General features: G+C 35.4%; 1 protein-coding gene across 6 annotated transcripts in view; it reads right to left on the bottom strand.

The window, feature by feature from the left end:
- LOC138710304 (zinc finger protein 664-like) overlaps positions 1 to 8,628 on the bottom strand; it is a 54,895-nt gene extending 46,267 nt beyond the window's left edge. For 2 of the 6 annotated variants that reach the window (XM_069841106.1, XM_069841105.1), the window contains exons 1-2: positions 8,225 to 8,441; positions 7,680 to 7,824 (exon numbers count right to left, since the gene is read on the bottom strand). The gene's annotated coding sequence lies outside the window, so the exon portion shown is untranslated. Of the gene's footprint in view, positions 1 to 7,679; positions 7,825 to 8,224 lie in introns of all 6 variants that reach the window. The other 4 variants (XM_069841102.1, XM_069841104.1, XM_069841107.1 and 1 more) reach the window with 4 other exon arrangements.
- Positions 8,629 to 19,099: the final 10,471 nt, after the last annotated feature.

Genomic DNA, 19,099 nt, shown 5'->3' with positions numbered 1-19,099 from the left:
TAGATCCAAAAACTGCATTAGGTGTCAGTAAGGTTGTTGAAAGGTTTAGTATCACACTTACATCACCATTGATAAATTTAAGACAAAAGTAAACCAAGAATCAATATTAAATGAATGGAGTCTTTTACCCAATTACTTTTCTTCTGAAGAGAAAACTGCTTATATAAATTTGCCTGTACTAGAATTTTGGAAGCAAATAGAAGAATGTCACAATTTCAATGCCAAAATTTGCCTTTCTTTGCCCCATTCTAATGCAGCTGAAGGGCGCATATTTTTAACGGTTAGTGATATAAAAACGAAGAAAGGAAATAAATTATCAGCAAAAACAGTGTCGTCTCTAGCGCGGGTGAAACTAAACATAAGCAACATGAACAAGAAGTGTTACTTAACTATCGAATCACCGACGAAATGTTGAAACTGTTCAATGAAAATATGTAGCCTACAACAAGCATTCGAGAGACAGCAAAATAGCTGGGCTGCTAGTTGCGGAAAAAGAGGGAGAAGAAGAATGTGAACAGGATCATCAATAATGTACTGGTCTGTTGCACTATGATATTAATTATTAGGAACATTGTCTTGTCCTAATTTATTTTAATTCGTTTTCAAAATGTGTATTTTGGATTTTAAACCATACAGCGCCAAGAGGGATTTTTTTCTAAATTTGAGGGATTTTTCAACCCATCTGAGGGATTTTCTTTCGTAAAAACCTGGAAACACTACTGACAGCACAAGGCAAGCCTTCTGATGCACTGGCTGCCATTTTCCTTTCAGTTAACTTATTGATGTGAACTCAGTGGATGAACTGTGTTGCAGTGCTTAGAAAGATTTTTTTTTTTCGTAAGGATATTCTGACAACATGAACGTTACGAAGGTTAGTTTTATTATGTTTTATTAGAGCTAAATGCATTCACTTTTCGAAAATTATTGTATATCTCTAATATTTACTTCTTGTTCCTTTTAATGAATGGCTGTACTTGATAGTTATGTGGAGCACATCTGAACAATTCCTTAGGGAAACATTTGAAGGATTCAAAACTGCCCCACAATATTAATTTAAAAATACTGTGAACAACGTTTTAAAAGTTGTATGCAACGAATTTGATGATATTGTACTGTTTTCAAGTCATAAAATTGTTCAGACATACGTAAAGAAAAGAACAAGTATGAATTATGCAATGAAGTTGTTCAGGAAGCAGCAATGTCTGCCAATGAAGGACAACTCTCATAGCTGAAGCTTCGAAGTATGACATGTCTCACACGTCATTATTTTACCAAATGAAGTTTCAGAAGGCAATGAGATAGCTGGAAAATATGGTTCACGACTCACGAGCCAAAAGGTGTTCACAGAGGAGCAAGAGTCCCAATTACTTAATTATATTATTGAATGTAACAAAATTAATTATGGCATGACTTATATAAATATACGTCAATTAGCATATGATTATGCTCGTCATTAAATTGAAAGTAAACCCAAGCATGGGCTAATAACAAAACTGACTGATTTAGGGCTTCATGAAGCTACATGAAGCTCAAAATGAGAAAACCTGAGACCACGAGTCTGTCAGAGCTACATCTACAATTTCAGGTTTATGTGGAACTCTACACGATATAGAAGAAATGATACAGAGGAAATTTTTTCCTGACGTAATATGAAACAAAGGACATCGAAGTTCTCTATGTTGGACAAGTGGAAGAGGTATATGGGCAAGTCGGTTTATGTGTTGGTTTCGAGAAAATGTGGAATTTTACATATCCTAAAGCTGAAGACTGCAGTAACATAGAGAAAAGTGATATTGTTATAAAACTCAACAGGAGAATTCAGGAGGAAGGCTGGTGATTTTCCTTGCATATACATATACCACTTTTTCATTCAACTATTACTCAAGAAGATAATAAATTAGTTAGTAGATGTCACTACCTCTACTTCTTTATTTCCAGTTCTTATATCTCTGCTGCTCCTAAATAATCTCCGAAACTTGAAAAAGAGAATATAAAACCAACAATCCTTATGACTCCATTCTCATTGTTACGCGCGTTATTCAACTTTGATAAATAAATTTCTAAGTCCTTGTGAATATAAGTTTTAGATACATGCAACAAAAAGTGAAGTCTAGTATGGGTAAGGTATACAAAAAAAAAACAGATTTTTCCCTATAGAATGAGATGCCGAAATTGCAGATATTGCATTTTCCCCATGTTCCAATGCATGGTGAAAGCAGCAAAATATATAATTACCAAGCTCTCTACATAGTTTACAACTTTCTAGCAAAACGAAGCATAGAAGACTGTGCTCTTGAAGCACATGTAAATAAGATTACCGTTCTTGATTAGTAAAAATTCTGTAGGGAGATGTATTATGTTATGTTTGTTCGAGCCACAATTCCTGCCAAATTGGTGAAATAGGACACACAGTTGAGATTGACGAGAGCCACATGAGAAACCGGAAGTACAAGAGAGGATGTCTTCTCCTTCATGAAAAGAAGCAAGTGTGGGTCTTTGGTGGCATAGATTGTGACACAAAAGAATGTTTTATAGTGAATGTTGACAAAAGAGATGTCAAAACACTAATCCCTATAATTAGAAAATATGTAAAGCCTAGTATAAGGATAATCAGTGATCATTGGAAGGTGTATAAAACAATATACCAACATCTTTACCATCATGATTCTGTAAACCGTAATTTTGAATTTATCAACAGTGATAATCCATCTGTACAGTCTTAGATACTTTATAAGTCCCAGAAAGGTGGCAGTGGGCATGATCAGACATATAACGAAACAAAACTCATTTTATTATCTCAACTAGTCCTTTTCTTGTGAACCAGGTCGCTCATTCTCTGATAAAGTGCACTGCCTCCTTTCTGGGACTTATGAAACTTTTTTCTAAGACTGTACATACCCAAAACACCAAAAGGATGTGGCATTTAATAAACGAGGTACCGTAGTACAGCGTGAAGGACGAGAGAGTGAGCACTGGTTCCTTTATCTATCAGAATTCATATATAGACATACCAGTACAAAGAAGTTTGCTTCTGAATTGTTCCTTCCATTCCTTAAAGACATATCACGAATGTATCCGGGCCTAGGGAAAAAAGGTATAAAAGCATGTGCTGAGGATTGAAGTGAAACTCTTATGTTAAAAGTGAAATATGGAAAAGTGAAAAAAGGTGGTGCAAGGTATATAATTAATTTTTTTTTAAATTAATATAATAGGTAATCTGACCCACTTTATAAACCAAAGTAAGCTAATCTAATTATCGAGCGTATGGGGGACTTTGCCCCCAAACCCCGACTGGGGGCTTCGCCTCCAGACCGCTATCCTTCACATATCACATTAAATATAACTGCAACAGACATAATCTTCTGTCAGATAAAGAAGAAAATATTTACGCAACGTGTAATATTGAAAGAAGTTTCGTATGTGAGTCATTCCACATCAAATCGCACAGCAATAAAACACGACCTTCTCGGAAATGGTCGAATTTTTTTTCATGAATTCCAGACATCAAATACGGAGATCCATATTGTTTTATTTTCACAATTATTATTAATTATTTGTGTAGTTATGACTATATGAAGTTACGCAAATTATGCGCGCACTGTTACATAAACTCACTTGGAACTCTGTGTCTACGTATAATTGAGATTTGCGGTTTGGCGCATTTGAAAGACTAAATACAACACTTTTTATTACTTTAGGCCTATCACAAATAAATTTAAAATTTGGCCTATTTTTATAATCATTTCTTTTTCAAAGCAAAATTACTATATTAAATAGCCAAGCTAAAAATCTGAAAAAAATATAGACTTGTTCGCTGATGTATTATCTGTAAACTACTGCATTTATAAATATGGGATCGGCACCCATACATTTGTAACAATTTATTTTCCAGAGGCATGCACGCGCTTACGATGCCCAGCTAATGAACTGCTTGCAGCCACAGGCTAGAATGCTGCCCGGGGAAAGTTTCATGAAATCCCCCGTTGCATCTGATGTCACCATACTAATCAACAAATGATTAATACCTTAAGGAACAGTAAATATCTTATCTAAAGTTATTTTATTATTGTCAGCTCAGCTAAGAGGGGAACCCTTCTCAGTGCTGTTTGTTTATACTGTAATATAGCCAAGTGTTTGATTATAGCAAGGCTGTGTAAGGCAGTAAACTTTATGGCAGTAAACAGATGGCAGGAGACAAAATATAGAAGAGAAAAATAATCAGTATGGGTTTGAATTTCACGGAGTGACGTGACTTCTATACAACATGAGTGATGGTAAAGATCGCGTAATATATAACAAGCGTTTAAATCCATTTACCTTCCTAATCACGCTTTTAAAAAGAAAAGTACACTAAGACGCGTAAGTCGCGACTAATTGATAAAGCTCAATTTAAAGAAGTCTTTGAATGTGCAAATATGTGATTCATTCCGTAAAAATCAATCAATTTCCGGATAGGTCAGGTGAAATTATATGTGAAGCCGGTACTTCTTGTGATATTAATAAACATGAATCAAATGAAAGTGCGGACAGAGAAAGTGATTATCCCAGTTCTTCTCCTAGCACTTCTATGGATACAGTGCTAGAAATCACTAATATTGAGGAATTAAACAAGAGTTTGATGTCAATAGAATCCCCTATCAAGAAAAGAAAGCTACAACAAAAACGATACCCCCGTGAAGAGTTTCAAAAAGTAAAAGGCTCCCTAGCATGTAAAGTTTTTCATGTAGAAGATGCATCGTCATCCCTTCAAAAGTCAGCCATATCTCATTTTTGACGGAATTCAAAGAAATGTACAACCAGAAAATTACATAGTTATTGCAGACTTTTCTGAAAATTATTCATTTGCAATACAAGATTCAATACAAGGTGTGCATTGGAACACATGCCAAGCCACAATACACCCTTTCGTAGTATATTTCAAAGGAGGTACAGAAATTCGTCACAAAAGTATTGTCATCTCAGAAACCGTGAAACATGACACCAATCCCTTTCACTTTTTTCAATCCGAAGCAATCAATTCTCAAAGCAAGAATTCAATGATATGAAAAAAATCATCTACTTTTCCAATGGATCAAGTTCACGAAAAAAAAAAAATTAAAAATAATTGCTTACATGAAGACGATTATGGAATTAGTGCTGAATGACACTTCTTTGCAATATCGCATGGTAAAGGTCCATGTGATGGCATTGGAGAAACTGTTAAAAGACTTGCCACGAGAGCCAGCCTATACAAGATCCTATAACAACACCAAAAAAAAAAAAAAAAAAAAACTGTTTGACTGGTCACAAAAAACATTTCTAACGTGTCATTTATATTTTGTCCATTGAATAAGCACAAAAACCACACTGAAAATTTGCAGGCCAGATACCATAATCTAAAACCAATAACTGGTACATTAAAATTACATTCTTTCATTCCTTTGTCAAAAACTGAAGATTTAGTAAAACAATTTTCTTTCAAGAAAGAAGGTAGGCGAATGAAAAGAAACATTTAAAAAGCATAATGTACAAATATTTGAAGATATAATAAGTAAATCAGCAGCGTTTCCTCGAGTGACTTGATCTGTACTGGTTGTAATGTTGCAACTTTCAGTCAATCATCCAGCGCCGATAAACCTCCCAGCATGCTTTAACGCTTCCCGTCCACTGCTGCTGCACCGACCGCTACACATTGCGTCGTAAGTAATTAAATTTCCATTAAACTATTGCAGATCCCATTCTGATTTTTTCTGGAATTATTAAGAATACTTCAGTGCACCTAGCAAGAATTTTTTTAGATTTTTAATAGGGCTATTTCACATTGATATATAACTTTTAAAAATTGAATTATAAAAAAATATTTGTAATAATTATATTAAAATTAGTTAGTAAATATTTAATAAAAGACAGTACTTTAAGCTTTCAAATGCATTTTTCAAAAAAATTTTAACATCAATATCGTCAGAAATATGACGCTTTGAATGTTGCATTGTGCGACATTTTTAACGAATTTTAACATGTAATATTTTAAAAACATGTGGACTTAGGAGGAAATAAAAATACACTTGTTGGTTTATTAGACCCGTAGAGTTGGTAAAGTAAATATAAACGCAATCAGAAATATGAAGGTCAAAATTTGTATAATTTTGTGCGATTTGACGTGGAATGACTCATGTGTAAGAGTTACATCAGAACAATGATGAGATTTGAAGTGAAACTTTTACGGTGAAAGTGCAAAATGGACCAAATGGTATCGAGATCATTTTGTGTTAATACAGGTATAAACCAATGTAACGTAATCCAATTTTCGGAAGTCCCTTAAAGCCTACCGGTGACATCACACCCAGGATCCCTATCCTTAACATTTCACATTAAATATAACTGCAACAGACATAATCTTCTGCAAAATAAGAAGACGTTTTGCCACAAAAAATTAGATGAACTTGTCAACATAGTAACTATGATGATCTGATAGAGCAAGAACTAGCATACAATATATGCAGTCTCGGGTACAAGGAAACTGAAGTGCTCACCCTATGACAATGAAATATTTTGATATGGCCTTCAGTAACTTTAAAGAAAAAATAATGTAGGCTAATCATACTACTCTTTACATAAGATTTTTGAGCATTAATTAGTTCTTTAACAGATGATTTGGACATTGTCCAGAAGTGCCCCATACCTGTTCAAAGATGCCCCATACATAGGGCAGTTTTGAACATGTTACAAGAGTTAGTTCTAACTTCGTTTAAGTTTCAGATATACAACATTCTGAGCTGTTTATTAAGCATTGTCTTATAATAAATTCTGTATCATTTAAAGTTCAAAATATAATTGATACTGGACTTTATTTTATTTTATTGAGTTATTTTACGACTCTGTATCAACATCTAGGTTATTTAGCGTTTGAATGAAATGAAGGTGATGATACCAGTGAAATGAGTCCAGGGTCCAGCACGGAAAGTTACCCAGCATTTGCTCGTATTGGGTTGAGGGAAAACCCCGGAAAAAAACCTCAACCAGGTAACTTGCCCCGACCGAGATTCGAACCCGGGCCACCTGGTTTCCCGGCCAGACGCGCTGACCATTACTCCACAGGTGTGGACTTGATACTGGATGTGAATAAAAATGTAAATAGAGAAACTGTTGAAATGTGCCCCCTCTTCCCCTAAGCATTTGGGAATGTTTTACTTTAAAAAATGTAAGATCATTTTCAAGACGTTGGGCTTACGTGCATAATACCAGAGTGGGCGTATGGTAATTACGTAGAAGACGTCAGTTGTTCCCATATGCCACTTTTGAACTACTCTTACATCTCGTAGGCATTACTGTTAACTCTGATACTCTTATCTATGCTTGTTATACATTATATTGGTTTTTGACGGTTCAGGAATAATATAGAAGGGTTATGGAGAAGGTATCTTGGGTAGCAGCGGGGGCTCCCTCGCTATAAGCCACCAGCGGTATCGTAAATACATTGGATATCATCTTTACAGGTAGAGGAAGCATTAAGACATATATGTAGCCTATATATAATGTCATTTCAGTACTTATTCACAACTTCCAAAGACACTTGACTTTATGCATAACTGGCATATCGGTATGGGAAAATATGGCGGCTCCGGTATTGTGCACTTATTTCAGAAGTTGCAACAACCTATTATTTTCGTGCAATCATAAATTAACTTAAAGGCATATACCTGTGTTTAAATGCTGTGTTAATTTTTCGGTGTAGCCCTTTTGCGGTAACAATATAACAAAGCAACACTGTTAGGCTCCTGTGGATCCCTTCTTTTTCCTCTCCTGCTTCTTCGGGAGTCTTAGAGACTGCAGACCTTATCGTATCTGATAGAAAAAAAAATGCAATAAAGTACCGGTACGGTAAGGCAAGTGTTAATAGCATACATTTGGCTACCTAAAGTTATAAAATAAAGTGGTAAATGACAAGAACATCGCCGCACTTCGTAACATCACACGACCTCTTCTCCAGACTTTGCAGCTCGTCAAAAAATTGTACAACTGTAGACTTGTTTCACACACTCATACAACACTAATTTTCCACGGCTTCGTAGTGTCTCAAGAAGGGGATAACCGTGGTAACAGTATTCTACAGTTTATCCCACATCTTAAAACTTCTATATGGAATGCAATGAAATTTGGTCTAGCGAAAATATGTATAATACGGCGTCGCTACGAAATGGTGATGATGGCCATTTACCCAAATGAAATTAGGGTTTAGACGTACCAGTTATATATATAATAGAATTATAATGCCGAATACTGAATGAAACTCGTGTACATTTTGTAATTTATAATCCTACAAACATGAAAATAATTGTGGATTCCAATTCTTCAGCTTCCGCAATTCATAAAATGGATCAATATTACAGTCATAACAATTCAGATACTTTGAGCAAAATGTACAGCAAGCAAGGAAATCAAGGTTGCCATGACCAGAGAAATGTCCGACCAATGATGTCTTATACTCCGCCAGATGGCTGACTCTGGACTATAGAGTGATCTCAACATTTAGTAGTAGCACAATCTATAGCATATGCAGTCACGACTTTCAATTCTTACTAAATATGCATCCGTAGATAGTTGCTAACCACCAGGATCGCTACTATCGCCTCATCACAGATCCTTTCCCCAACAGACGATAAAATGTATTGTACTTTCGATATCGTATTCTTTTGAAAAAATTAACACCTTCCTTCCACTATTAAAATATGAAATACATAAGGTTTATATATTATTTTCATAAAGTATATATTATATTTTATAAACTCACCTTCCTGGATCTTTAGGAAGAAGGATAACTCTGACCTCTTACAATATTTATAGTACCACAAACGTTTCCTTGTCCCTTATTATTATTCAAATTATTGTATTTTAGCCATTACAACAGATAACAAACATTTCACAGTTTACACAACAAAGCGAAATACGGCACACTTGATGCCTTTTCGATCTAGACCAGGCCGTAATGTATTTTCGGGTGCTTAGCTCTGTATGATAGGTCTATTTTAATTATATCGGTAGTATTGTAATCTTACCATCCACAGGAAGGTTATCTTGATTACATTTTCATTTTACCATCCACAGGAACACCATTGTCGGTTGCAATAGTGGAAGTCCAAAGGTATCTAGAGGACAACTACCTCCCAAGAAATGAGGATCCACTGTTGTGGTGGAGCAAGCACCAGCATGTGTACCCAAGCCTGGCAAAGTTGGCCATCAAAAGATTGTGTGTGTTGTGTGTGCCAGCTACCTCGGTGCCATGTGAGAGGCTCTTCTCAAAAGCGGGAAATATAACAGAGAAGCGCACACGACTGAGTCCTCAACATGTGGAGAAATCCTGTTCTTCAACTCCAACCACAGTATAAAAAAGATACAGTAAAGACAACTAGGCCATTTTGTGGGAACAAATTCTGAGTGCGCATGTCACGAAACCGGGTGTATATCTGGAACCTCCACCAGATAGTTCTCCATCTACGACAGGACTGGCATAATTTAACATTAACTGAAAAGATTTAGTACTCATATTTTAACAATTTGAAAGACATGAGGCAAAGGAATGGCAACATAATAATAATAATTACTTCCGTATGTAAATATCATGAAAATATTCACTAATTGACGCTAATTTTAAAGTCACTAGTAGATGCTTACGTTGGTAACGTAATACTGAACCATAGCTACATAGATCACGACATTCGTTTCGATGAAGTTACGACGTCAACAATGGATATAATAAAATATAACTTTGTTATAAACTTTACAAACAATAATAATAATAATAATAATAATAATAATAATAATAATAATAATAATAATAATAATAATAATAATAATAATAATACAAAATTGAGATAACACAAGTCATTTTATTGTCTAAATCTAATCTTCTTCGGGCAGGCATGCAGACTGAACTGCCAAGCATGACATTAATGTATTAAAAAAAAAAACATTATCCGTAATTCTTACATTTCTATTCAATAGAATTCGGGCACTCATTGAATCCTGAACAGATGGAAAAACCATTCTGGGCAACTACTAAATGTACACAGGGCAAATAGAAATTCAAATACAATCTGCTGAGCCATTTATGTATACTCGAACTCAAATTTCTGAAGTCGAAATTATGATAGAAAACCTGAAAAAGTACAAGTCTTCAGCTATCAATCAAATACCAGCAGAATTAATACAAGAGTGTGAAAGCGCATTATTTAGCGAAATTTATAAGCTTGTATTTGCCATTTCGGAACAAGATATTGCACCAGAATGGAAGGATTCCATAATTGTACCTTTTATGAAAGGGGAAACGACTACCTGCAGTACCGTAACTTTCGAGGAATATCACTTTTGTTGACGTTGTACAAAATTTGTCCAATATTCCTTTGAGAAGATTAAATCCTTATTTAAATTATTGGTGACCATCAGTATGGTTTTAGGCGTAATAGGTCGATTATAATCGGCCAGATTTTTTGTATTCGACAGAAATTGTAGGAATAATGGGAGTATAAGAGTACAAAACATTAGTTATTCATAGATTTAAAAAAGGCATATGACTCGGTTAAGAAAGAAATGTTATATAATATTCTTATTGAATTTGGTATTCCCAAGAAACTAGTTCGATTAATTAAAATATACTTGAGTGAAACGTACAGCAGAGTCCATATAGGCCAGATTCTGTCGGATGATTTTCCAATTCACGACGGGCTAAAGCAAGGAGATGCACTATCACCTTTAATTTTCTAACTTTGCTCTAGAATATGCCATTTGGAAAGTCCAGGATAACAGAAAGGGTTTAGAATTGAACGGGTTACATCAACTGATTACTTATGCGGATGACGTAAATCTGTTAGGACAAAATCCACAAATTATTAGAGAAAACACGGAAATTTTACTTGTAGCAAGTAAAGAAATAAATCTGAAAGTCAATCAAGTAAAGACGAAGTATTTGATTATGATTCAATTCAGGAATCCGCTCCTGAGCACGAGTTCTACTCTTCCAGGGGCGAGCTGAAGTCTTTCTATATATATATATATATATATATATATATATATATATATATATATATATATATATATATATATAATATTATATTTTATGTTTAAATAAATAAATAAGTAAATAAATAAAGAAATTTTTCGTGACCAGAATATTGTACGAAATGAAAATATAAAAATTGGAAATCATTCCTTCGAAGAGGTGGAAAAATTCAAATATCTTGGAACGACAGTAACAAATATAAATGACACTCAGGAGGAAATTAAACGCAGAATAAATATGTAAAATGTCTGTTATTATTCGGTTGATTGAGAAGCTTTTGTCATACAGTCTGATCTCAAGAACCCGAAAGTTAGAATTTATAAGAAAGTTATATTACTGGTTGCTTTGTATGGTTGTGAAACTTGGACTCTCATTTTGAGAGAGGAACACAGATTAAGGCAGTTCGAGAATAAGGTGCATAGGAAATTATTTGGGGATAATAGGGATGAAGTTACAGAAGAATGGAGAAATTTACACAACGTAGAAATGCACGCGTTGTATTCACTATACATAATTAGGAACATTAAATCCAGACGTTTGAGATAGGCAGGGCATGTAGCACGTATGGGCGAATCCAGAAAGGCATATAGAGTATTAGTTGGGAGGCCGGAGGGAAAAATACCTTGGGGAGGCCGAGACGTAGATGGGAGGATAATATAAAAATGTATTTGGGAGAGGTGGAATATGATTGTAGCGACTGGATTAATCTTGCACAGGATATAGAGCGATGGCGGGCTTAAGTGAGGGCGGCAATGAACCTCAGAGTTCCTTAAAAGCCATTTGTAAGTAAGTAAGAAAATAAGGGTTCTACAATATATCATGGAATTCTACACAATGTTTCTAATTTTCCCTTCTTGCCAGAGTTGCTAGTACTTGCAATATAATTTTAACTTTTTCAGTAGGGCTAATTCTTGAGTAATATGTTACGGTAGATAAAATTTCTTTATAAAATAAATATCGAACACTGGTTGGCCACAAGGGCAGACATCTGAAACGAATATACTATGATTGTCATCCTCATGTGGTCCTTGTTGCACCAATTTAAACCACACTTACCTTTCGTTAAAATATCAACATATCTGAAATGACAAAGAATTATGTATCTGAAATTATCTCTACATACATAGCTACTTCAGGTAAACATTAGTATTACTGATGACAGTGATAATTTCTTAAGCAATCTCCCAATCTGCCAGAAATCTAAGTCCCCATGCAGCGTTGCCACAATTACAGCGCGGTGGCCTTCCAATGTAGTAGGCCATGGCTTACACCAACAAATTATTATCGATTACTGTAACTAGTAGGGTGAGATATCTTTGAACGTCAGTACATACCAACACTTCTAAATTATGGTACGGCAAAAATAAAATAAAATAAATGAAAACAATTTACTGTGTGCGACAATTTATTCCCCTTATATGAGAACAATCTTTTTATGAAGTCTTTAATGTAATTATGAAGAAAAAATATAATTATTTGATAACATATCTTAATGAAATTATTTTAATTGATTACAGGCCTATTCTTATATTGAAAAAAAGCTAAATATTTGAAGTATATAACACAGGGTCTACATAATGTCAAATCATAATTGTTAATAATGTTTATGAAGTATGATAGGAAAGGTTTCACTGTGGTTTCCTGTTTATTTGATTTCATATATTAAATTTTTATACTACTAAGCAAATAAAATATGGTATTTTTGCGTACCGAAATGGAGTACACTGACGTTCAAAGATACCTGATCCGACTAATCGATAGTGATCGATAATTAAATGTGGATTCTTCAGTTACTGTTTCTATGAACAGATGGCGAAGATAACAGTCACTGATGTCAATTGTAGATAAATATTTCCGGATTATGGAATTCAATTTTTCATCCCATTCAACTGATTGTAACACAACCCTGGGTTTAGCTGGAAACCGCTGATATTGTCAATTGTGATAATAATTACTGCTTAATCTACATAATCATTTTCTCAGAAACATTTTAACTGTCCCAAACATGGTGCCACCTATTGAGAACTAGCGGAGCTATTTCAAGGTTTGTCAATTTTTGTTACCTTTGGTTCTGACTTATCACGTGGCTGGAACAAAGACGTTATATAGTATAGTTGGTACTTTGTTTACACGATCATAAAATCGGATACCTTTGAACGTCCGTGCACATGCTACAATGACTTAAAAAAATAGCATTAATAAATATATAATAGGATGCGAAACTGCGGTCAGCACCATCTAAGACGATCAGCGCCCGAAGTCGTAGGTGGTGAACATTAGAACTACGTGTTGGGTACCACGGCCGACTTGATGCTCCCTTCGCTTCTTTGTATACGGCCTTGACAATAGTAATCTTATTCTGAAATTGGTTAGTTTCTCAATTCCACCACAAGGCGCTGTCTGCCAAGGTCTGGTGTCCACAGAAGAAATGCTCAATATGAATTAAAATAAATGATTAGATCAAAGAGTAATAACAACACTTATAAATAATAAATATTATTATGTTTAGTTCTGTTAATTATGGTAAAAGCGGGAGTTTAAAAGCAGAGAAGGTAGCACATAGAAACCTGTTCAATTTAAGTAACATGCTGGCAGAGGCGTAATTTTTTAGGTCATTCACTGGGTAGCACCACTAGGCTAAACTGCGATGCTTCAAAGTAATAACTTGGGTAATTATTTACCATAACTTGTACAAGCTTTATAATTTCATTCACTGCACTGACACATTCCACTTGATATTGCAGATTCAAGAATCATAGTTTCAAGGTTTTGCGACTCAGTGGGTTATAAGCCGCATTCTTCGAAGGAACAAGCTTTTCAGTTAAAGCTGCTGTAATCTTACCTAGAAGTGGCCTGACAAATTTCACAGTAATGATATTAGTAAGTCGTTTTTCGCCGTCTTCATCACAAATTGGCATTGCAAGAGAGGGCATCTACACAGTAACAGCTCAATTTCTGAACACAAATTTTCTAATATATTCTTGTTTGTTATTCTCTTTCTATGATTAAGAAGGTGATCTAGAATAAATTTTGCATGAACACTGCATTCATCAGCCTCTTTCTTTACATTTTCCAGTTCCTTATGTAACGGATCTCTTTCAATTAGTTGGAGTTTTTCGGTTGTTTTTATTAACTCATCTTGCTTCTCTTGTAACACCTGAGTAAGTCGTGTAATTTTCACATGCAATCTGTTAATATTTCTTTTTAGCTCGTCAAAGTTAACGTTTGTTTGCGCCTTTATGGTCATTTTCAACTGTCAAGAAAGGTATGTCATTAACTGATGCTGAGCCTCTCGAAACATATTGTTCAAATAGAGAAAAACCAATATTACTAAAAGAATTGCGTTTCTTGAGTGGAGGGAGATCACTTTTAGTAATTGTTCATCATGGTCTTTTGATATTTGTCACTTTTTACCTAGGATAATGAGGGTATATGGTTGGCACAGCATTTGGTTTTAATCGTCTAAATTTTTCACTTTTAGAATAATCTTCCCTAGAGTGTAAACTACAAACGACTGAAGATGGGGAGTTGCTTTTGGAAATAACCCTTGGCATGAAATCACTTTTAAATCATTTCCGCACCTTTCACTTATTTACTTACCTAATTACTTACTTATGGCATTTAAGGAACCCGGGGGTTCATTGATGCCCTCACATAAGCCCACCATCGCTCCATATCCTGTGCAAGATTAATCCAGTTCCTACAATCATATTCCACCTCTCCCAAATCCATTTTTATATTATCCTCCCATCTACGTCTCGGCCTCCCCAAAGTCTTTTTCCCTCCGGCCTCCCAACTAATACTCTATATCCATTTCTGGATTCGCCCATACGTGCTACATGCCCTGCCTATCCCAAACGTCTGGATTTAATGTTCCTAATTATGTCAGGTGAAGAACACAATGCGTGCAGTTCTGCGTTATGTAACTTTGTCCATTCTCCTATAATTTCATCCCTCTTAGCCACAAATACTTTGCTAAGAACCTTATTCTCAGACACCTTTAATCTCTTTTCGTCTCTCAAAGTAAGAGTCCAAGTTTCACAACCATACAGAACAACCGGTAATATAACTGCTTCATAGATTGTAACATTCAGATTTTTTGACAACAGACTAGAGGACAAAAGTTCTCAACCGAATAATAACAGGCATTTCCCATATTTATTCTGTGTTTAATTTCCTCCTAAGGTCATTTATATTGGTTACTGTTGCTCCCAGATATTTCAATTTTGCCACTTCTTCGAAAGACAAATCTCCAATTCTTATATTTCCATTTCGTAGAATCTGGTCACGAGACATAATCATACACTTCTTTTCGGGGTTTACTTCCAAATCTATCTTTTATTGGTTCAAAAAATATTTCCATGTTTTCCCTAATCGTTTCTGGATTTTCTCCCAACATATTCACGTCATCCGCATAGACAAGAAGCTGATGTAACTCGTTGAATTCTAAACCCTCTGTGTTATCCTGATCTTTCCTAATGGCATATTCTAGAGTGAAGTTTAAAAAGTAAAGTTGATAGTGCATCTCCTTGCTTTAGCTCGCACTGAATTGGAAAAGCAAGAAGCTGGCCTATATGGACTCTGCTGTAAGTTTCATTTAGACACATTTCAATTAATCGAAATAATTCCTTTGTAACACCAAATTCAATAAGAATGTTATATAAAACTTGTCTCTTAACTGAGTCATATGCCTTTTTCAAATCTAGGAATAACTGATGTACTGTACCCTCATACACCCATTTGTCTCCAATATCTGTTAAATACAAAAAAATCTGATCAATAGTCGATCTATTACGCCTAAAACCACACTGATGATCCCCAATAATTTCATCTGCATATGGAGTTAATCTTCTCAAAATAATATTGGAAAAAATGTTGTACGTCAACAAAAGTGATATTCCTCGAAAGTTACTACCATTACTCGTCCCCTTTGTCAAATAGGTGCAATTATGGACTCCTTCCATTGTTCTGGTATAATTTCCTTTCCCCAAATAGCAAGTACAAGCTTATAAATTTCGCTAGATAATGCGCTTCCACACTCTTGTATTAATTTTGCTGAAATTTGATCGATACCTGGAGACTTGTACTTTTTCAGATATTCTATCGCAACTTCGACTTCAGAAAGTGTGGGTTCGGGTATAAATGGCTCAACAGTTTGTATTTGAATTTCGTTCGGATCATTTCTATTTGGCCTATGTACATTTAGTAGTAGCCCAAAATAGTTCTTGTATCTGTTCAGAATTGAATGAGGGTCTGCAAGTAAGTCACCATTCTCATCATTGATCAAGTTTACCCATGCCTGATTTCCATTCTTATATTCCTTTATACCCTTATATAAATCTCGAATGATTTTATTCTTACTATCTGTTTCTACCTCATTCAGTTTTTCCTTCAAGTAATCTCTCTTTTTATTCCTAAGTGCACGATTTGCTTCCTGTTTTTCGTTGAAATAATTATCTCTATTTGCCTCAATTGGATCCTGTAAGAATTTAAATTTTGCCCGTTTCTTTCTTTCTACTACCGTGCAACAATCTTCATTAAACGACGATTTCTTTTTCTTAGTTTCATAATAATATATGCCCTGTTCAGGTGCAATTTTGATACTAACTCTGATATTTTTCCACATGCTATTGACATCTAACTATTTCTCAACTTCGTCGGAGCTTTCTAATTTTCGACCTGATAATGTTGCTTAATTTCCTCGCCCTTTAATTTCAGGATATTGAATCTACTGTATTAACTTGTTGCTCTACTCGCTTGGCTACTGACAGTGTTTCTTTTAATTCTCCAATTACCAAATTATGGTTAGAATTACAGTCTATCTATTTGGTTGTGTGTCAATCCATCTGGAGAAGTTCAAATATATTTATGTATATCCATATGGGGGAATGTTGTGCTTTTGACAATTACATTTTTTGGTGTCGCAAAGTTGACTAACCTAACTCCATTGTCATTACTAGTTACGTGTAGGCTCTCTTTTTCAATTGTAGGCTTAAGAATATCCTCCCGTCCTACTTTAGCATTGAAATCCCTCAGTAAAACTTTCATGTGATATTCAGGTAACTGATCAAAAGTGTGTTCCAATTCCTTGTAGAAGCTATCCTTTATATGGTCGTCTTTCTTTTCTGTAGGGGCATGAGCATTTATAATTACGATATCGCACCATCTACCCTTAAGTACTAAATACGATAACCTGTCACTGATAAATTCGACCGTTTTCTCTGGTGATTTTATTCTTTTATGTACAATGAATCTGTTCATAATTGGTGATTAAATTACTGCATAGCGTCCTAAAAATGGGACGTGCGTAAAATACTGACTTCTATGGAACTTTTTCTTGTTTAGTACAGTTGGAGGCATTGTTTAGAAGGTAAATTATTACATTGTATTATGGTGTTGCAGTGTTTGAATTCCGCGCGAACATTTGTTCATACCAGCTAATTTTTTACAAGATGGCAGGATAACAGTATTTTGTGATGCACCGCGTGTAGGTTCATTCTTAGTTACTCTGTAATGGTGGTACAGAAATCTGATTTTTATTTTCACATGATGAGTTGAATACTTCAGTTTTCATGTGGTATATAACAACAATAAAATTTTCTTGTATGTTGCTAGGTACAAGGTGAAATAAAGTGCCGTCCTAAAAATAGGACGCCATGCAGTGTGCACTCCTGTAGTATTCTTTATAATATGTATATGGTTTCCATTATATTGTTTTATTTCCAGTCTAACCGTGAGTGAAATTCTGGGGTTAATGGAAAATCAAAATAATAATAATGAGAGTCTAATATATGTGACCCTTCCAGAAGATTTCCATGATACAAATAAATACAGTGATAAATCGGATGACGAGCATGAGGCTTATATGAATAATCTTGGCGGTAAAATGCTACTTAGTAAAGCGGAATTACAAAAAAAAAAAAAAAAAAAAAAAAAAAAAAAAAAAAAAAAAATGTAATGATGATAATGAAGATGACATTGTTGATGAAAGTACGCCAGAGTCTTCTAACCTAAAAGCTGCAAATGATTTTGAAAGTACATTAGACAAAAATGGAGCTGAAGTTTCTCGCACAAGTTATTGCCGTCCGAAGAGAAGGAAGCTAATATATGAACATTTCCAAGACAGGGAAGGTAATTCCAGGTAGGAGGCCATCGTACTACTACAACTACAAGTACTATTATTACTACTACAACCACCAACGTACCGCGCCGTGGCATTGTGGTCTAAGACATCCTGCCTCGGACTCGCATTACGGAATGCACGCTAGTTCGAGTCCTCATGGGGCAAAAAATTTTTTCATGAAATTTCGGCCAGTGTATGGGACCTGTGCCCACCCAGCACCATCATGCATTTGTGGAGCTACGATAGGTAGCGAAAATCCGGTTTCGGAAACCAGCTATAATGGCTAGGGGGAAATCATCGTGCTAACCACACGATACCGCCATTCTGGTTGGATGATTGTCCACCTCTGTTTCGGCATGTGGATGTGAGACCAGCAGCAGGCTGGTAGGTCTTGACCCTTCATGGGCTGTAGAGCGACGAATTTTTTTACAATCACCACCATCAGCACCAGCGCTAGCAGCAGCAATAGCAGCAACAGCAGTACCAGCACTAGCACAGAAACAGCAACACCAGCGTTGGTAGTATCGATGTTAGCAACAGCGGCAACAACAGAGTGGTGGTCCATCTTCGCTTATTTTCTTGATGTTCATAGTAAATGCTTGGTTTCTGTACAGAAAAATGAAGCCTCAAAACTCTTCAGAACCGCTCCTCAACTTTCGCCGTCTCCTGGCTTTTACAATACTGAAAAGGCATGGGGTGAGTTCCCACTAAGGAAAAATTGTTCCCATTCCATCAGGAGACATAAGATTTGATGGTCAACACCACTGGCCAGTTGAAAATGAAACTCTGCAAAGGTGTGCTAATTGTACAGAGAAAGCAAAGTCCATCTGCAGCAAGTGTCAAATTGGACTCCACCCTAAATGTTTCTACCCTTACCACACAAAATACAGTAGTGTTGTGCAATGCGTAGGCTTGTGTGAGGAGGGCAGTTGAAACACTGA

The sequence above is a fragment of the Periplaneta americana genome, chromosome 12 (assembly GCF_040183065.1).
Source record: "Periplaneta americana isolate PAMFEO1 chromosome 12, P.americana_PAMFEO1_priV1, whole genome shotgun sequence".
Lineage (NCBI taxonomy): Eukaryota > Metazoa > Arthropoda > Insecta > Blattodea > Blattidae > Periplaneta > Periplaneta americana.
The sequence above is the reverse complement of the archived record's forward strand: the minus strand, read 5'-3'. Positions and strand labels throughout refer to the sequence as shown.